General features: G+C 39.4%; 1 long non-coding RNA gene across 1 annotated transcript in view; it reads left to right on the top strand.

Annotated features, from left to right (window-relative positions):
* LOC149159884 (uncharacterized) overlaps positions 1-21,061 on the top strand; it is a 92,887-nt gene extending 71,826 nt beyond the window's left edge. Inside the window, exon 2 of the long non-coding RNA XR_016261166.1 lies at positions 20,947-21,061. This is a non-coding gene — a long non-coding RNA (uncharacterized LOC149159884). The remainder of the gene's footprint in view (positions 1-20,946) is intronic.
* The last annotated feature ends 1,022 nt before the right edge of the window (positions 21,062-22,083 follow it).

Below are 22,083 nucleotides of genomic sequence, written 5' to 3'. Positions count from 1 at the left end.
CAGAAAGTTTGCTTTCCCTTAGAGTTTCTGTATCTGAAGCAAACTTGAAGGTGGAGGCAAATTGATGATTGCCTGGACCTTGCAAGGGTTGAGATGAATCCCATCCTTGGAGACTACAAAGCCGAGTAAATGACCAGAACTGTCGCAAAATACACATTTGTGCGGATTGAGTCGTATCTTGTAGTGTCGGCAACGTAGAAATATCGCTCTTAAATGCTGCGGATGATCAGTCTGCTTTCGCGAATGAGCCGGAAGGTCGTCGAGGTATGGTTGAACGATGTTCTTGATGTCATGGAAGGCATAATTCATTGCCCTTTGAAACGTCGCCCCTACGTTCTTTAAACCAAAGGGTAATTTTCGATATACGAATGTGCCCCACGAACAAATGAATGCAGTCTTTGACTGGTCCTGTGGGAGGATATTTATTTGATTATACCCGGAAAATCCATCCATGAATGAAAAGATTTCACATCCGGCGCATTCATCAATTATCTGGTCGATGAAGGGTGTAGGGTAGTTGTCTTTTGGACAAGCTTGGTTTACATCCCTATAATCGACACACACTCTAATTGTCCCTTGTTTCTTCATAACAGGGACAATATTCGATACCCAATCGGTTAGAGGAACCAGGTAGATGAAACTAGCATGGAGAAGTTTTTCAACTTCTGCCTTAATGGCAGCAGCTTTCTTGGGGTGCACCTGCCTGAGCCGCTGTCTTACCGGTTTGACATCTGGATACATCTTAATTTCGTGTTCAACGATACTCAAGTCAATGCCTGGCATTTCATCATATGACCAAGCAAAGACATCTCTGAACTCGCGAAAAAGAGCGTTATATATTTCCAGTTCTGAAGGAGAACAACCTTTTCGACATAAATATTCTCTACAACATTTGTTTTAGTCGAGATATTTATGGCTATAGTCTCTTCAATATTGGATAAGTTTCGCTCGGAATCCAGCGTATTTACAGTATTTGATAGGAATTCAAAGACTGAAGGGTGATAAAGGTCATCTTGAGTATCTTCTTCATAATCTCGAAGAAGGGAACGATGGTGGCAATCATTCCATGGTGCCCCCTCAATCAACATTGATTGTAGAATTCCTTCGTCGGTTCCATGCACTCTCGACCAAGGATCTAAAGGGGTACCATATTCTCTAGACCTATCTACCCAAACGCTTGATGAGCGTTGATTTTGGTTTGCCTCCCATGCTAGAAACATTGATTGCTACAATACTTCTATTGGGCTTGGGGGCAAAACCACTGCATGATCCATGTCGATATCGTCTTCTGAGATCTTCGTGGAAGATATCATATTGCAGGTACCTATCGACGCTACTTCTGCCAAATCAATTGGAGGTGGAAGAGCGAAAGTTCCCATTAATATAGGATCTTTAAGTAGGCCTACTCCGATATTTTGAAGCGAATGGGGGCTTCCATGGATCATGGGAATGCTTCCTGTAACTTGTGAACCATTGGGGAGGAAGTTTTGTTGGTCGACGATCGTAATCCCTCCTTGAAAAGGGAATGCGATCTTTCTGAAATAGGTCGACACAACAGCTGCCATGGCATATATCCACGGTCTTCCTAGTAGGATGTTGTAATCAAGATTCCCATCGATGACTTCAACATCTATTTCTATTGTTTTTCCCCCTAGTTCAACCTTCAAGTTATTTAGGATACCATATGGGGTATATGTCCTTCCGTCGAATGCTTTTAATGTCGTCGAAGATCGCGACAAGGTTGGAGATCCTAAAGTTTTCCAGCAACTCATCGACATGATACATGTAGATGCCCCTTCATCAATAATTGTTCAGTGAACAGTTTTGTTGAGGACTTTCACTTGAATAAGGAAAGCTAGTTGAGCTGGTAACTGAGGATCGTATCCTTTGTGGTCGAAGGATACAAGATTGGAATCCTTAGGATCAACCCCACCAATGGCTGATAACAAAGCCTGCCTTTGGGATGGACAATTTTGTAGTACTTCAAGAGTCGACATAGCGGATGGCGATTGTGCCAAATCTTCCACTATGTTATAATGCTGCGCTGCTCTGGCGCGAGGATTAAATGTCGACTTGTGTACTACTCCCTTAGGCGGTTTTATTGTTAATTCAGGAATGATGGGTGGTACAACTTCTATCGAAGTTGTTGTCGAACTACTTGGTTGATCTTTACCTTTGTCGTTCGACAGCTGCGGATTCCCGTAATCTTTGTTCCTTGTCGAAATCAAAGCATCATTTTGTTGCTTGGAAATCGACAACATTAGCACTTGCGACGGGGAAGCATTTCCACTATCAACCAGATTTGCGCCTGGATTTGGAAACGGATCAGTTAACACAGCTGAGGTTTGCGAACTCTTAAAGAATTTCTTAAGCTCAACTTTGTATGGACATTCTCTTGTCCAGTGATTCTCATCACATATCTGACACCCAAAAGGGGGTTTCCTATCTCCAGGAGGGTTTGAAGAAGTTTTTTCAGGAGATGACTCTCCTTGTTTCTTCTTCTTCCCTTTGTTTTGTTTCTTCTTGCTTCCTGGTTGTTTGTTTTCTTTGCCCTTATCTGCTGATACGACATTTACTTCCGAAGCAAGAATTTCATCTTTTGCATTTTGATCTGAAATCTTACAGGCTTTCTTGGACAAAGCCTTTGTCGATTTCGCGTTTGTCGTGCCAATCATGCCATCGCCGGCATGAGAGTCATTATTTGATTTAGGAGGAGGAGGAATTGAGAATTTCGGTCTAGGGGCGTCAGGTATTTTGTCGTAGAGCGTGCTAGACTGAGTATAGACCAAGTCTAGATATTGAGCATGAGCGATAACTTGCTCTTCCGTTACGACCCCCCCCCCCCTTCGCCACATCTTCCGTTATGGCAGGAAGTAACGACTTGATAAACCATTCGGCTAATAGCTGATCGGGAACGTACGTTTTTACCATCCTACGACGACGTCGCCACTCATGTATATGATCAGATATGTGAGTGGCCGTTGTCTGTTTGAAGTTGGTTAAGATTTCCATTCCCATTTCATACCTTATTGGTAATTGAAAATGGGTTAAGAAAGTCGTGGCTAAGGTGCTGAAATTGTCGAACGAAGCTCTAGGTAATTCAATATACCATTTTGCCGCTGGACCCGTTAACGTCCTCTGAAAAAGGTGAAGCCTTATCGAATCATCGTTTAGGGTGTTTGATGAACACCACAGATGAAATGTCATCACGTGATTCGATGGGTCTTCACCTGGATTTCCATTAAATTTAGGAATGTCCGATGGAAGTTTGTGAGGAATCGTTGGCCACCAAGGGGCGTAAGAAATTGGATCGTTTGTTAACCGGTGTAAATTGGGTAACTCTAAAGTTGCCACGAATGGTAACTGTTGATTCAGGTTAGGCGAAGCATACCCGGGGTACGATGGAATTGCCTGAGCAGTTGGCCTTTGCATACCAGCATAATGTAATTGATGCTGGTATGACTGATACGGTTGGTGGACTTGACCATTGTAAAGTGGTTGATTTTGACCGTTTTGAATGTACGGTTGTCCACTGTTCGCAAAGATCTGCTGCTCAGAACCTTGGTACACTTGTTGGAATTGTGGTTGTTGGTATTGCACCAGCCACGGTTGTGAAGCCATGTTCTGTTGTGCTATACTAACCGTCAGACCAAGATGTGGGGTAATTGTACCCGTTTGGACCTGTGTCGCCCCACCAGTTGGCGATTGTGGTTGAGTCACAGGGTCAAAGGGCTGTTGCATTACAACCTGAGAAATCTGAGGTTGACATACAATAGGCATCGTTTGAACTTGTGACACTGTTACAATAGCTGGTGTTGTCGGGATGTTCGACATAGGTACACATTGTTGCATAGAATACACAACTCTTGGTTGTTGGGGTAGCATAGGTACCCAACCACTTGTCGTAACTCCAGTATAACCTGAATACTGTTGAGAACTCCCGTATGGATATCCTCCCGGAGGGGGTAATGAAAGGGCATACTGCCCCCCATACGGTGGTAATCCGGAACTCAAGGGGATTGATTGCCCTTGGGGACTGGATGGCCCAAATTGACCTCCAAATGGATCAATTTGTCGAGTCTCAACATAAGAGTTGCCGGATATTATTCCGGAGGAACAAACAGGAACGGACCACACTGTCGAAATAGTCCCTGGATGGACTCCTTCTAGCGGTTGTGAGCTAGTCGGGACAGATGGTACGCCGGCAAACATTGTCGGAGTGACGGCAGGGAGTTCTGCTGTCGCTGTGTCATTCGACACAGTCCTAGATGTTGACGGTTGTTCAGACATTTTGAGTCTATCCAATAAATTGCCTAGCGATTCTACAGGAACTTCCACTGGTGGTAGACTAACTTCTGATGTCGAAGGAAATAGAGTGACCCCGACTCCAAAATGTGTTGGAGTACTTGCTTGCGGATCTTCTACAATTTCCTCTATTGCAATCAAACCAGGTGGAAGGGGAAGACCGTTAGGTCTGTAAAATATTTCTGGTGCCGAAGAAGGGGTTGAATCAACAGCGACAGATGTTTGAGGAACAAGACTCTCTGAACCGGTTACAGATGGAACTGGCTTAGTAACACAAGTGTTTGCTCTCAGACTAGGATCAGTATCACTGTCCCTCTGTGGCTGTTGAACTTCTTCTGTAGAGGCAAGGTTTCCATAAATGTTTGGAGTAACCGGAATCTCAGACGTTGTTGGAACATGTGTTCTAACTTTGATAGGAGATTTCGAACCGGTTAAACGAGTTCGCTTTGTCCGTACTGTTTTCGATTCCGGAGACAAAGACGGTTGACTCGTAAGCCTCCGCGAACGACGGGGTTTCAATTGACTTTCTTCCACGATTGCAGATTACTCGATCAACCAAAATACAAAAGGGGGAAAATGTGTTTCCGAATTAAATGAATTTTAGACGCTTTAGACACAACTTGCTTTTTCAGTTTTAAAGAGTCGAGAAAAAGCTAAAGATGACTCTAGTCTCCTTCGATGTTTTAACGAGCCCGAAGTGACAAATGCTCGGATGGACTTTTTCCGTTATAGAGTTTGAAAAAGGCCAAAAGGAACTGCTCTGGAGTTCTAGGTAGAGGGTGTGCCAAACTTTTCGCAAAACCGCAGAATACTTTTTAAGGTACGGGCGGTCAATCTTCCTGAATGCTGTGTTCAGTGCATTGCGATCAGTAGGGCGGCCAACACGGCTTCCTACGGATAAAGGTTTTATCCCTATAGGGGTCTCCCAATATATACTCGACGGTACGTGGGAGCACAATCCGTACTGGCGCTATCGTCTCTCAGGAGGAATCACCCACCATCAGCGAGATCGACAGTCACCAGGCTTTACGACGCCGGAACACGTCTCTAGCCTAGACCTCTATGTTGTGCGTTAAGTTACAAAGCGTTGTTAAGTTCATTCAATTTATTTTAGGTTGATCTTTCTTAGAAGTTTGCCTTTTTGGATCACCACGAGATGTATGATACAATTCCTAAATGCAGTCTAAAGATGATAAGCAAGCTTTTATATCTTTTCAACAATGAAAATCCTAGCTACAAGGGGAAAAGAAAGACACCATCTTTTCTCAAAGAGCATATAGCACACTGTAATGCACTTTTCCTAAATCAACATGCAAACTATCAAAATGCAAATGCACAAATGCATGTATTTCTTTTCGCTTTCTTAATATTGATGCCTAAAAAGAAAGCTGTTGTACAAATTTGAATTCGATTTCAAGTGAAAACATAAACAAGTTCCTTTTTCAAAATCAAAAAGACGATTACGACACTTTATGATTTACTTGTTTCGACACTAGAAATGCATAAATTCAAACCAAAAGACAAAAGTAAAAGCTAAATCAACTGTGAACAGCAAACAAACTCACTCCTAAGATCAAAATGACACTTACGACAGGTCTAGATCTAAGGGCGACAGTATGACTAGTTTACTTTTGTAATGGGAAACTGCAAATGATGTAACAAATACACAAAGAACAAATACAGTTTCTTTATACAACTGAGGCGGAATTGAGGCAAAGAAAAGGGGTTTCAGATAGGCACACTGACTGATAACAGGCTGCAAAAACAGAGATAAAACTGAGCAAAAGGAAGCAGGGAACCACAGCTGCACAGGGCAATGACTGATCAGCGCACTCCTAACACAGAGGTTTTGACATTCAGCGCAGGTAGCCTTCACGGGACCTGCGTTGAAATGCAGAACCTCTTCACAGAGTCTGCGCTGAAGCAGAAACGAGAGTTGTTTCTGGGTTCTGGGTTACAGTTTGCAGTTTTTTCTACAGTTTTTGGCCGAATAAAAGCTATCAATTAGGTACAATTAGGAGGATGATTTATAGGAGGACTAAGATCTATCACAAAGGGTTGTTATAGCACTTGTGGATCAGCTTCTTAGATCATAAACAGGCCCAGTGAGAGGGCTCGAGTAGCTGATCTCTACTTTGCATTTGTAAATAGCAAATGCAGTTCGGTTCGGCACTCTTGAGTTTATGGAATGAATAGCAATAGAAACACAAGTAAACCAACAAGATACTCTCCCCAGTGGAGTCGCCAATTTGTTGTTGGGAAAAGTATCCAATTCGGAATGTCCCTATCCCACTCTAAGAGGTGATAGTGCCTTAGCAACAAACAAGGAAAGCTATCTGAGTATTCTTCTTTATGAGATGCAAATAGAGAAAGAAGGATGTAACTAACCGATGTCTTCCGCTAGTTTGTCGATCCAATCTCTCTCTCTCTCTCGTTTGCTTCCCGCTGCCTGCTCTTTCACTGGTCCAGCTTCACATGGTTCCTGCAAGATCACAAGAGCAGAAGACTACACGAAAGATATAGATTCACATTCATAACTAGTTTAGGATCAGATATAAACTAAATATGCAAATACAACAAAACATCATTGAAATGCAAGCATATAGGAGAAATTCAAGTAGCTTTATTGATATGATAAATAAGGTTCAAGAGGAGATACAACCAAGTGAGTCCCGATCCAGCATCTACCTCCCAGCAAAAGAATCCCTTCCTCTCCTCCAACAAAGCATAAATCACCCAATGTACTAATCTCAATCTCAAACCAACGGCAATTCTCTGCAAATACAAAATTCCAGCCTCCTGAACCTCTGGGTGAGAGATCCATATATAAATGTGAGCAGAGAGGATGAGTCAGCTCATGTTTTGACTTATGGCTTCTCACTGTCAGTTCTTGTTTCCACTTGGAGGTTGAGAACCACTTACTCATCACTAGTCGAATTCATTGAGGCAAGTGTCATTGAGGAAGATTCTGGAAGCTTCCAGGGTCTTTCCACCTCGTTGAATGAACTTGCCATTTGTAAATTCCTGCTCAGCGCACCCTGGTAGTGCTCCTACCTGCGTTGTAGTGCAGGTAGCCAGTGCAGACTTTGCATTTCAGCGCAGACAGCTAGTGGAGCTCCTGAATTGATCCTGATTTGACCATTTCTGAGTGGTTTTTGGTGGAGAACTTCTGGGAGAAGCTGTCATTGGTTGACCTTGTTCCTTTAGGGGTAGGAACAACTTATCTAGGGACTTTGGATCCCTTGGATTATTGACATTTCATGCCCAATGTTGTAAGGCACAAAAATGTCTATAACAGGTTCTACTTTCAAGCTCTTTTCTGACCCTTTAAACACGAAAAGATTGTCGAGCCCTTGTCATTTCGAACTTGTTAACAAATGCGAAATGTCGTGCTCCCATTATACATTTACCCCTTTCGTGAGCTGGGATGCACTATTTACAAAAAAGGTACTCCTTGATTGAAACGGTCAAGCGGTTCTCTCAAGTATCATTTTCTACCTTTTCGGGCTCGAGAGACACAAATTTACGAAAAGGGACAATGTGGAGTTTTCCTTTCCATGCCTTTTTCAAATTCTCTAAACATGAAAATGATACTGAGTTACACCTTTGACAAACTCGTTAAAATATTAAAAAACATTGGATTCATCACCATGATGAACATGAGCTTCTCCTTCTTAGGGCTCATTAAACTTATTAGGTCATATTCCTCCGAAGGATGAACTTATAGTGAAAGCGTATGCTATCCCCTTCAAGCTTGCAATTTAAAAATAATTGGGGTACCTACCAAGAATGGTGGGGGAAAATTTGGAAATCTAATCAGTCATGTCAAAAACTCACTCTTTAACATGACACCTTTTATCGTTGACCTTCCTGGGTTGGGCCATTCAATTTTTTCCTTCCATTTGATCTCTGCCACGTCATCATGACCATTGATCCTATGGATCAAAAAGCTGCCAAACTTCTAGTCGTGTCACCGATATGTTCAAGAGTTGTCCTTCTAAAGTTACACTTATCCTTGATTCTCTGTATCATCCAAAATCATTTTGCATCCCTTTATCTCATGTCAATGATGTGGGATACATTATGTCCCTCCTTCAACACGGTTGCTTCTTGTCAACTTTAGCTCATTATCGGGGAAGTTGACCGAGAGACTCCCTTCCAATACCTTAGAGCTTGCATGCCCTAATGGCAAGTTATTCATACTTGATAACAAGTTCACAGCATTGGCTTTTGATCGGGTGATTTCACAGGTGTTATACTTTAGTTCATTTATTCACATTCCATGAATTGTGTTGATAGTACCTTGAGGACCATTGTCATTATTAGTGGTTTCTCTTATGCTTATTAATAGTTTACATCATTGGATGGTAATCAACCGATTTTCTAGCATGTTCGACGTCAACACATCTATTGACATGCTAGAATTTGTACTTTGATCCGGTTGTGTTGGAGCGCAAGACCCTGGGCTCAGATTACAAAAGTCCAGGTAGCAAGGCGGTGTGACATGATCATGATGGTATACATGTCTCTCTCAAATGGATGGTTGTGACCATACCGTGAGTTATCATATGTGATCCTTCTCATTATTGGATGGCTGCGACCATACCTTGGTTTCATTATGATCCTCTTTATCGGATGGTTGTGCCCATGCCTGGATCCATTTACATGATCATTCTATGAAAGGCTGCATCCATATGAAAATTCATGTATCATTTGACAGAGTTTTTACTTATGTATATGTATTTGTACTTGCTTGCAGGTTTTCTGATGACAGACTCTGGTTCCCCGCACTGATTCATAAATCATTTCATCCCTCACTCTAGTTTGGCCTCCACGATTTAGGGGGCATTTGTTACACAACATTTTGTCACTATCATTGTACTCCCCATTCCTTGATCCTGGAGAACCCCTATAGTGAACCCTGCATGCTTTCGCTTCATGAAGAAACTCCCATTTTGTCCCTCTTCATGAGTAAAACAATTCCCTTTTGCACCATTTCCCAAAAATCTTATGTTTTTCCCAGTTTACAAGACCGGTGCTAATGACCCTTGTCCTCCTTGCACTAATATGTATGGATTAATACTATCCCTAGCACTGACCAGAGCGGCTGAGATTTGGTTCAGTCATGTCGATCCTCTTTGGGAAGGTTTTTTAAATAAGGAGTCGAATCTTCCAGCTCTAGAAGTGTGGTAATGGAAGTCTGGTAAATGGTTGAGCCAGATGGAGTCGAGGATGTTAGTTTGGGCTCCTTTCCCCTATAAGGATGGAACTACCTCAAGAGATAATACATTCTCCCATGAGAACAGGAACCATCTCCCATCCATTCATTCTATATAAACCTCCATTTTTCCCAGGCACAAGCTAGTGTTAATGTTGGTGTGTTAGTGCTAATTAAGTTTGGAGTGAACAACAAGTTATTCTTAGTTGTGGCTCTCTAGTTGTGTGTGAGGGAGAAGTGTGAATTTGGTTTAGTGTAAATCCTAAAGGGAAGAGCCTTAAAACAATCATTGTTAAGACCATCATGGAATGCTAACTGAAGTGTGTGGGAACCTGATTTTGTTGGAGGAGAAAAACAACGTCAAGACCACGGTTGTAATCTCTTGCAGCTATCAATTGGTTTCCTACATAATGTGTAATATCACATGTTTATGGCTTAATTCTTCTTGACTTGTTAAGTAGGTTGAATTACAATTTTTTTATTACCATAGTTGTTGTTTGTTGATGTTTACTAGTTTCAGTTGCTAGAAGAAGGAAATGGGAGATAGTTGGAGCAAGCAAGCAAGGTCATCATCAAACAGGATAAGCGTACTAAGAGGTAGGCCCTCTTAATTGTTTCTAACCTAAGGAAATCTTCCATAGAATGTCTTGTTAGTGGCTAGATCCCCTATCGTTCTAGAGGAATTGTTTGTGTCCGCATTTATAATTTTACTTCACCACAAGTGCCATGGTGTGCCATGTAATGCTAGGAAATATTAACACATGCTAGATAGTTACAAGGCATGTTATGGATTCCAAGTGCTAAGGCCTACCCAGAAGGGCTAGGTGTCAGGGAAACAGAAGGGAGCACTAGGCCGTCAAAATCCATGGAAATGAATGAATAAGAGTGTGTGACAGGGAGTGACAATGAGTTCCAGGTATGGTAAGGGTGGAGTAACATTGTATTCTAAGCAGCGATAAGTCATGCTAGCATACTAGAGTAGCATGCAGCAAAGATGTTCTAGGTGCTAGTGTGTGCCAACATGTGTTAGGAAGTGTTAGGGAGTTCTAGGGAAACACAAGGGAGAATAGGTGACAATAATGCATGAAAATGAATGATTAAGAGTTTGTGATAGGAAGTGTCAGCGAGTTCTAAGTGTTCTAAGGAGGGAGTGATCCAAGGTATGCTAGGCAGTGCTAAAGCATGGTAGAGGCCAGGAAAACATGTCAAGATGTGTCAGGTGATAGGTTGTTCCAATGGATGCTAGTGAGAGTTATGTAGTTCCAAGGAAAAACAAGGGAGAAATAGTCTTAAATGCATGGAAAACAGTGAATAAGATTTTGTTATAGGGATTTCCAATGAGTTCTAGGTGTGCTAAGAAGGGAGTTACAAGGTATGCTAGGTAGTGCCAAGGAATGATAGATTTTCAAGGTGACATGCTAATATGTGCCAATCCCCAAGGTGTGTCGATATTTATCAGAGTGTTCGGGAGTGCTACAGGAACATAAGGGAGAACTAGTTCAAATTGCATGGAAATGAATGGATAAGAGTGTGTGATAGGGAGTGTCAACGAGTTCCAATTGTATTAAGGAGGGCGTGTCTAGGTTATATGCTAGGAAGTGCCAAGGCATGCTAGAGTCCCAGGGCATGTCAGGGAGTGCTAGGGTGTGCTAGGGAGTGCCAAAGAATGGCAACGAATGCAGGGGATGCTAATACGTGCCATGTATTTCCAATGTATTGTTAGATATGCCAGGTGTTATGGCATGTCAAGATGTAAACTATGTTGCTTAGTTGTTTTATGGGCACGGTTGGATGTGAGACATGAACTGGTAAATTGTTAAGTGGGATGCGTTAAAATTGGACATGATAAGCCTAAGATGAGTTATAGTCCATTCCTAGGTGAACAAGGCTTAGTTTAGCTATAGTAAATGTAACTTGGTCAAGTATTTGTAGTCGAGGCAGGACTTGGTTGGGTTCTCAAGTTTAAAAAAAATAAGGGTAGTTATGAGGGCATGAAATCTAAGGAGTGTTAGGGCATGTCAAGGAATGAAAAGTCATGCTAACACATGCCAATAATGTGAATGCACTTCGAGGAGTGTTTGGGAGTGTCAGGGAATTCCAGGTGCCCCATGGAAAAAGTGTGTTAAGAGAATTTAAGAATAGGACTTGTAGGAGGAAAGCATACAATTGCGATAAGGGGATGGAAAATATAGTTTTAGACAAAGGGAGACTTTGGGCTAGGCATAACACTATTTTTTCAATGACTTGGTTGGGTTCCTGAGTCGCAAAAAAAGTAAGGCTATCTATGAGGGCATGAAAACTAGGGAATTCCAAGGTGTGCATGGAATCATAGGAAGTTATAACACATGCTAGAAAGTTTGAGGGCATGTTAGGCATGCCAAAATGTTCTAGGTTATAGGATGTGGTGCCAATGCATGCTAGGGATTTCCAAGGAAACACAATGGACGACTAGTTTCAATTGCATGGAAATGAATGAATAAGAGTGTGTGATAGGGAGTGTTAACAAGTTATAGGTGTGTTAAGGAAGGAGTGACAAGGTATGTTAGGCAGTTCCAAGGCATGAAAGAGTTCTAGGAAAACATGCTAAGATCTACCAAGTTCCAGGGTGTGACATTGTATTCTAAGGAGTGTCAGTGAGTGCTAAGGAAATGTAAGGGAGCACTAGGTCATAATGCATGGAAATGAATGAATAAGAGTGTGTGACAGGGAGTTTCAATGAGTTCCAAGTGTTCTAAGGAGGAGTGACAAGGAATTCTTGGCAATGTTAAGGAATGTTAGAGTGTTAGTGCCACATGCAACCAAGATGTGCCAATGTGTGCAAGGAAGCGTTAGTTGGCAGTGCCAGGGAAACACAAGGGATCACTACGTCAAAGTACATGGAAATGAACAAATAAGAGTTTTTTATTAGAAGTGTCAGTGAGTTCCATGTGTGCTAAGGAGGGAGTGATAAGGTATGCTAGGAAGTGTTAAAGCATGCTAGAGGCTAGGTTGACATGCCAAGATGTCATAGGTGCTAGGGTGTACCAACATGTAACAAGGAGTGCTAAGGAGTGCTATGGAAACACAAGGGAGAACTAGGTGAAAATGCATGGAAATGAATGAATAAGATTTTTTCATTGGGAGTGTCAATGAGCTCTAGGTGTGCAAAGGAGAGAGTGATAAGGTATGCTAGAGAGTGCCAATGAATGCTAGAGTTTTAGGGCGGAAGGCCAAGTTGTGCCAGGTGCCACGGTGTGCCAATGCATTGTAGAGAGTGTTATAAGGGAGTGTGAGGGAAACATAAGGAATTACTTGGTCAAAATGCATAGAAATGTACAAATAAGAGTGTGTGATAGGGAGTTTCAAAGAGTTCTAGCTATGTTAAGGAGGAAGTGACAAGGTTATATGCTAGGTAGTACCAAGGTACGCTAAACTAGCAAGGCATGTCAAGAAGTGCTATAATGTGCTAGGGAGTGTCAAAGAATGCCAAGGAATGTAGGGGATGTTAACACATGCCACATAGTGCCAAGGAATTCTAAGACATGTTAGGTGTTATGGCATGTCAATATGTAAACTGTCTTGCTTAGTTGTTTTATGACCACAGTTGGATGTGATGAGCCTTCCTTTGGTAACTTGTTAAGTGGGATGAGTTGAGATTGGATATGAGTAGCCTAAGATGAGTTACAAGTAGTTATTAAGTGAAAAAGGCATATGTCGAATTTCCATGACACACAAGAATTTGGGTTTGGTCATAAAACCTTTGATGTGAAAACACTCAAGTTCCACAACACATCTACTTTGTAGAAAAAATCTACACACATAGGGAATCAACTAGTGCACATGATAAATTTTAACTTCTTCAAATCCTTCTTTATTATAGTACAAACTGTAATAGAATAAACTAGAGATCCCATACCAGGGATCATGTCCCTTTACAATCACACTGATACAAGGAATACAACTATGACTTGGTGTTAGTCCTTTGACAACCAATCTACCTTAAAAAAGACAACACTTTACCTACTTGCTAATGGTGTTCACACATAACCCTTTCAGTTCACATGTCTTGAACACATTTGGCAGGTCCTATTGCCTCCCATTCTATAATTCCTTGGTCTACCTCTATCAATGAACTCAAATCCTTTAGGTTATTGAACTCGGTTCAACAAAATTTACCCTCTAGCTACCTCCTTTTTCTAGGTATGCAACACTTAGGGTCTTTTCTCATCTATTCACAACTCCATTTGTGAAAAAGTCTTTGGTCTACCCACTTTTTCCATATGATTTCTCCAAGATGACAAGTCTAGGGTTATGGAGGTTTCCATTCTTCTCACTAACTCAATCCTCTACAATACACTAAACTAGGGCTAGTTTTCTAGCCCAATTGACTGCTACTTTAGTCCTTCAAAGTCTACATGTCCTTAGGCCCAATACACCTAACCTTCCTCTAGTATTATTGTCCTTGAAATGTACAGGACTTAGTGCTCTTCTTTGACATTCACCTAGAAAACCTTCAACTGTACTTGGACTTCCATCAATTTTTCCAACCACAGCCAATTATGTTTCTAATCTAGGGCCCACAAGACTACCCTCATCTAGGGCTCTTCAAATATGCCACCTAATACTGATTTGAGTCCTCTAAAAATCACTATTAGTGTATAAATTTATTTTTTGTCCAATCTATGAAAAATATAAACTTCTCCTCTTATAATCCTTCTAAAAATATGTAGATGAATCAACTAGGGTCACAAATCATCCACTTATAGTCCAATGACTAACTATTTATAGGTTTCTTCAGATATCTGTCCAAAACTCTACGGAAAGTGCACTAAAATGAACTCCTCTTCATGTTATTCCATTCCTCATATAGCACATTTATTTTGTTAAATCTTCTACTAAGGTTCCACCCTACTTTGGGTCTGTTATCTCCACACATATTTCCGCAAACCATCTTCCAGATATGTGTTCTATATTGCAAAGATAAACCTTGCTCTAAGGTTCACAAGCCCTCTTCATATACGCAGATTTGTCAGAGTCTTAAGGGCATACCTTATGGACTAAACATGCTAGGAAACCACCCTAACTAGGGCATTATACTTGTGTTCTAATTGTTGTAGAACAAACCCTATCCACCATAGAAAAAACAACAACTCTTACCTCCATAAGAGACTCAACCTAGCTCATATGGATCCATAGATTCTGGGAATTTGTTTTACTGAATCTTGACATGAATTTTTGATCTCTATGACCCTTAAAATATGATTACCTTACTCAAGATTACACCTGTGTCTACTTCCGTTCTAGCCCTAAATTATAGTGTAGGCCCTCCTCCATTTGTGTTGGTATATATCATAGAACTTGTGCCCTACTAGCCACCACCAATCAGGGTCTCAACCCCCTCTTCTATTTCACCTTCATACGAAATCATCATTGAAATCACATGCCAAAACACTCATGAGCCACTCCTCTTGAGCTTGATCTGCCAAACAACAACCAACAATATGCCTTCCTACTTCCTCGCCTGAAACCATTAAGGTATGTGACATTCTTGTGAACCCTAACATGATGATCTTGCTCTTGGTGGATGATCATGGCCTCCCTTTAGCAACCCTTACTCATCCCTCTAACTCGACCTACTTTAGGACTACATTTGTTCTCGCCTCCTTGATAAAATGAGGTCCTTCTCACATGATATTATTTCCTTCATACTAACGCCTCCTTAAATATATTTTCCTAGATAAGCCTCTTAGGAACCCTCTAGAACTTATGCGTTTTATCCACTTATCCCTTAGGAAATATTAATTTTCCTTTTTAATTCTCTTTTATATTTTAAACCCCATCTTGGGTCCAAAACCCCTTCACTTGGGTTCTTTGACCACAAATCCTTTCCTGACCAAAATGAAAGACCAATCTCACTAGGCTTGTGGAGTACCTCCTAAGCTACACCATTCAACAACATAGTCTAGTTGTGGTAACTGTAACTTAGTCAAGCTCTTATAGTCAAGAGATGACTTGGTTAGGTTCCGAAGTTGCAAATCAAGTAAGGGTAGTTGTGAGGGCCTGATAGCCATGGAGGTTCAAGGCATGCCAAGGAATGAAAAGGCATGCTAACACATGCTAGACAATTTCAATGCATGATGAGGAGTGTTAGGAAGTGTTGAGGCATCACAAGGGAGAACTAGGTCAAAATTCATGGAAATGAACAGATAAGAGTGTGTGTCAGGGAGTGTCAGTGAACTCAAGTGTTCGAAGGATGAAGTGTGTTAGAAGAAGTTCATAATAGGATTGTAGAAGGCAAGCCTAGCATCGCGATAAGGGGCTTGATAGAGAATTTTTAGATAAAGGGATACTTTGTGTTGGGTACAACACTATTTTTCCTTTATTTGTTATTTTTATATGACATGTGGCACACTTTGGCAAAATTCTCATGTTTCAAACTATTTTAGACAATTGCATATTGTACATTGGTGTGTATATGTTTTGGGGCACTCGACTTGTGCTAACTTATATCTTGTGTTTCTTGTGAATCTTGTAGTTCTTGAAAACACTTGGTTAATTCTCTACTATTTACATGAACTAGACATACATGTGAAATATTGCTTGTGTAAGCTATGTTTCTTAGTTGTTTTATGGACATGGCTAGATGTGATCCTTGTCTTGGTAATTTCTTAAGTGGGACAAGTTGAGCTTGGACATGAGTGGCCTAAGATGAGTTATAGGTAGTTCTTAGGTGAACAAGGCACAATATACTTGTAGTAGGTACAATTGGTCAAGTTATTGTGGCTCAAGTAGGTCAACATCACATTAATTGCAATAGCTAAGGAATTGATTATGTTCCCAAGTCCTAAAAAATTGTAGGGCTAGTTGTGAGGGCATGAGCGCCAAGGCATACTAGGGAATGGTAACATGTGCCAAATAGTTCGAAGGCATGTCAAATATGTTAATATGTGTCAAGTGCTAAGGCATGCCAAGATGTGAATAGGTGTGACAATACGTGCCAGCGACCATCAAGGAAACAAAAAGGAGAAAAACGTAAAACTAAAAGGAAATGAACACATAAGAGAGTTAACAAGTCATAAATTTACCTTTTCCAAGATGGACATGCTAGGCACACCAAAACTAGGTACCAATAGGTGCCAAGTGCCAAATATTCCTTTGTTACTTCTCATCTACTTTCCAATAATTGATCTCAAATAATTTAATATTAAACCATGCCAAAGGATACCAAGGCATCTCAATGAATCCTAGACATGCTAAGACTTGCCAAGCACCAACACATGCCAAGTGACAATGTGTGTTAGGGACTGATACACATATTATGAAGTGGAAAATCATGTCAAAGAGTGTTAAGGTATTCCAAAGAGTGCTAATGCATGTTAGGAGTGTTATAGAGTACTAGGGAAACACAAGGGAGCATGAGGTAAAAATGCATGGAAGTGAATGAATATGAGTGTGTGCCATGGAGTGTCATCTAATGTTAGCTAACATGCCAAGGAGGGAGTGACAAGTTATGTTAAGCATTGGTAAGGCATGATAGGGAATACTAGGGCATGCCAAGAAGCGCAAGAGTGTTCTAAGGAGTTCTAGTGTGTGTTAACATGTGCCAAATAGTGCCAAGGCATGCCAGATGCTAAGGCATGCTAGTATGTGTAAGGTGTCAGCGTATGCCAATATGTGTCAAGGAGTTGCAAGGAAACAAGTGGAAGAACCAAGCTAAAAGGCATGGAAATGAACACTCAAGAGGGTTAATAAGCCATGAATTTATCTTTTTCAAAAGTGGAATGCTAGGAACACTAATAATAGGTTCCAATACATGCCAAGTGCCAAGGTGTGCCAAGTGATAATATATGATGATGCATGCCAAAGTGTTCCAGGGAATGCTAGGGACTACAAGGCATGCCAACACCTGTTAGGAGAGTTCTATTCTATGCTAGCACCTACCAACATGTTCTTGGGTGTCCTAGTCATGGAAAGATGTTCTATGTATAAAGATGTTCCAAGTGACGCAAGGTTCCAAGGAATGTTAGTGTGTGCCAAAGCATGCTACAGTGTGCCAAGAGTGTTGAGGAGTATTACGTCTCTCTCATTAATAGAATTGATAGAGATCGATTATGTATTAAATAATATAGTTCCTACACACACTAGTGGAACTTTATCTAAAGGGAATTTATTAGATAATAGACCTAATAAATATGAATCATGTATTGACTTGCAGGAAAACTATATTCTCGTTACCTGAGGGAAATGATACAAATTAATTAATTCTTAACAAATTGAATAACTATAACCACTATGGAATTAGACACATAATGAAAAAGACTCCACAACAACGGTATTAAATCGTTATCTTTTGACAAAAAAATATAGTAACATGCACATAGCATCATAAAAAACTCATTAGAATGATCAATGACGACCAACATTTTTTGTCCATCACCAAAAGTAACCAAAAGGAGCATTGGTGGTGCTCAATAAAAGATCATCACTAGAAGTGTCACCAAAGAGAGAATTAGTGATAGGCCTTTAACAACTCTCACCAAAAGTGTCATTGAAAATGGCTTTGGTGACAAGCCTTAAAGGACCATCATTATATGCACTTACAACAATGCTTTTTGAAGGACCGTCACCATATGCAACATTGGTGACGGACCTTACAGGTCTGTCACAGGCATGATCCTCACCAATGACATTTTTTGTTGCAGTGCCAAGGTCAGAATAGCATCAGATCACTCACTTGTCATGATGGTTATGGAAGAAGAAATACTTCTGAAGCTGCAAGGAACCTCTACTCGTGCACATAAATTTTCATATAGGTATCTTTATGATGAAGGTACATTTCCAAACAGGGGCTTCACTAGGGGGAAAATACCATACCATATGCATTCATATTGGAGGATATCTATTGAGGAAAAAATCACATAATATATTGCACATATATTTGGGGGTAAAGGGTTTTTATATTAACATGTATGAAAAATGGAGCTCAAATTTAATGTAAAAATATAAAGGAGTATAAAAATGCCAATTAAAAAATGGATACCTATAATATCTAGTGAAAGTAAGGGTTTTTAAATTAGGAAACTTAAGTAATCTGATGCTTGTATCTTAGGAGGGCACAACAAACAAATTTTTTATGATTCACATTCCAAAGCACATAGAAATATTTAACTCATTCATTTTGATTTGTGCGGCCCAATGCTTGTTCCTTCTGCAAATGGTAATAAATATATGATGACATTTATTGATGACTACACAAGAATGTCTTGGGTCTATTTATTAAAGAACAAATCTGAAGCTTTTGAAACATTGAATTGAAAATGATGCACAATATCATATTGTATATATTTGTACCAATAATGGAAAAGAATATACATCAAATGAATTTGAAAACTATCTTCGCCAACATTGGATCAAACATCAAATAACCATGCCTTATAATCCCCAACAAAATAGAGTAGTTGAAAGAATGAACAAGACAAACTTAAACATGGTATGTTCCATGATGATTTTCAAGAATTTAAACTGATGTTTTGGGATGATGCAGTTCTATGTGTTGTGTATATAAAGAATAGCTCTCCATCTAATGCTATAAAAAAAATACTCTGTATGAAATGTGGTATGACCACATTCCTTCGGTGAGGCATCCCAGGTTTTTTCATTCCAGTTGGTATGCCTTGATACCTAAGGAAACGAGAAACTAACTTGGTGCAAGGAGTCGCAAGTGTATCTTCTTGGGGTACTCGAATACCTCCAAAGAATACCATCTCTATGATGAGGTGAATATCATTTTTGTAATATCTATATATGTGATGTTTCTTGAATCTTCCAAGACTAACAATGTTGTTGAGTAGTAGCTTGATCACTTGGATAGATTTAGACATGAAAAGTCTTTCCAATAGTTTGATAATGAGATTCCACATATTGAATGGGGTGTTACTATACTGGATCAATCTATTGAATCGCCTTCTAAGGCAGTCTCTCCCTCGCATGAAGCTCCAACCATTGATGCCACTTTGACTGATGTGATTGACAAAATTGGGAGACTAAATATTGATTTAGCCCAATCTCAGCCAACTAAGAAACTTGGGCCCTCTCAAAAAGGTCCTCCAAAATGGATGACAAAGACACTTGAAATTTTTCATCCTAATGAGGTTGGAAAAGCAAGAACAAGAAGCTCAACTATACATAATGGAGGTGATGTAGACAATCATTATTCACTAGTTGATATGGATTTTTTTATTACTGTGAACTGAATTTGTCTACAAATTTTGAGCCAACTCGATTCAAAGAATTCACTTCCCATGATGAATGGAAAGAAGTGATGTATAAATAATATGATTCTTTGAGAAATAATGACACGTGGAAGCTTGTTGATCCTCCATTGGGAACCAAAGTAATAGGCTACAAGTGGGTCTTCAAAAACAAGCATAAAGCAGACGGTTCACCCAAAAGCACAAAGCGAACTTGTGGAAAAAGGTTTTGCACAGAAAGAAGGTGTCAACTATGAGGATACTTATGCCCACATAGCAAAATGGGATACCATCCCAACACTCTTTGCCTTCATAGCTCAAAACTGTTGGAAAGTCCATCAAATGGATTTAAAAACTTCTTTTCTGAATGGATATATCTGAAAGAAAATGTTTTTATGTCCCAAACAAAAGTATTTGTTGTCAAGGGTCTAGAAATTAAACTATGCAAGCTTGTAAAATCATTTTATGGTCTCAAGTAAGGACCACGAGCCTGGTAGGAGAAGTTAACTGAGCATCTTTTGAAACTCAATTTCAAAACTTATGAACCTGATGATGAAACTTTGTTTTTAACCAAAGTTAGCAAAACATTTGTATATCTTATAATATATGCATGTGATCTTTTGATGACAAAAAACAATATTGTTAGTTTTCCATTGAAAAAAACAACTATTATGAATATTGTAAAATCTTCAGTATATCTTAAATACTTACTATCCAAAATACACATGCATATCAACCTAACAATAATGACCCAAAATCAAGATCACTGTTAATTACTTGACGTTGAAGCTTAAGAACGTAACCATAATGGCACAAAATCAAATTCACCGTTAGTTACTTAACATTGAAGTTTAAGTTTAATTGTTGTTTGTGTAATAAGAAAGTAGTAGTAAGGAGTTTTAGTGTTTGGAATGATTTGCAGTAGTCCCACCATGTTATCCTTCTCTCTTATTATTTCGAAATCGAAGTTTCCATCTAAACCACGTGCATTGTGTCTTTGAATGTACAATGAATATGAGAGAAAAAGCAGAGATAACCCTGAGAAACCAATGGATTTTGTGAAGGAAAAACAAATGAACAGCTATGGATAGATGTATATTGTATTGTGAGGGCTCAAAATTGGTAAATAATATTTTGTTGGATAATTATGAAGATATATTGTTTAAACGACTGACTCCCTCTACTGGATAGCAGACAAACCCATTTATTGCAATGCGCTTCATGGGTCCAATCGCTTCTGCCAATCCAATGTATCATGTGGACATCGAGACAGCAAATGTTCGCAGTGGATAGACATTGTAATCTTTAATATTTCATGCAAGTAGTCAGATTTTGAAAATCGTGTGGCCGAAAATCTATTCTTTTTGGTCTCCGGAGTGGACTCCATGTGCTATGTCGCGTGATACTGATTACCCAAATAGCAGAGTTATCGCCATTTCTATGGTTAAGAAATCAACGTTGGAATTAAAAAATCGTTGGTAGATAATTCCTATGTTCGTAATAAATTTACTAATACTAATTATATATAATAGGGACTAGTGTCTTAACACACGTCTACCAAGTTGCTTATCTGGTGCACATGATAACAGACGTGAAATAAACAAAAGCATGTAATAATGCTTTGCCAATATGAAATTCTTGAATTTGCGATATATGTGAATTACTTGATTGGATAACGTTTTCTATAAATATATACTTTCTATTTCAGTACTTCAGTATTACATTAAATTAATTTTTTCTAATAAAACCCATGTGTTTTACATTTTACTGTATGAAAGAAGTATGTTAGAATAATAGTGTGTTAAAAGAAGTGTGTTTGAGTATTAGTGAGAAAAATAGGCTTCATAATTTTTTTTGAATATTTTTTTAGCGAGAGGTCATGCTTATATTACTTTGGGCAATAACAATATTGCTTACGTAAAGAATATATATATATTTTTTTAGCAAAAGGTCTTCCGTAAAAGGATTGTTTGTGTATTTCTTACATTTCTGATTGTTCATATTATTAGATGTATTGGCATTATCGTATGTAAATGCAAAAATTTACTGAACGTTAATAAGAGCATGAAATTCATTATATTTAAGTATCTATTATTTCAATTGTCATTTATGGAAAAAGCAACAAATAGAAAGTCTCACTAATTGCTCTTATTTTTCTTAATACAACGTTTATTTTAAATCTCTCCGTTCATGTAAAAATGACCAATCATCCATGCAGCCTTACATAAAATGAGTCATTTAATTTTTCCTTATCTTCATTGTGTAATCGAACTGTAAATTTGGTTAACAATGTATTTTTGTTGGGCAAAATAAAATTGCTATATCAGTCAT

This window comes from Pinus tabuliformis, chromosome 5_2 (assembly GCF_031772625.1).
Source record: "Pinus tabuliformis cultivar Carrire ecotype Pingquan chromosome 5_2, CPIR1, whole genome shotgun sequence".
In the NCBI taxonomy this organism is placed as follows: domain Eukaryota; kingdom Viridiplantae; phylum Streptophyta; class Pinopsida; order Pinales; family Pinaceae; genus Pinus; species Pinus tabuliformis.
The sequence above is the reverse complement of the archived record's forward strand: the minus strand, read 5'-3'. Positions and strand labels throughout refer to the sequence as shown.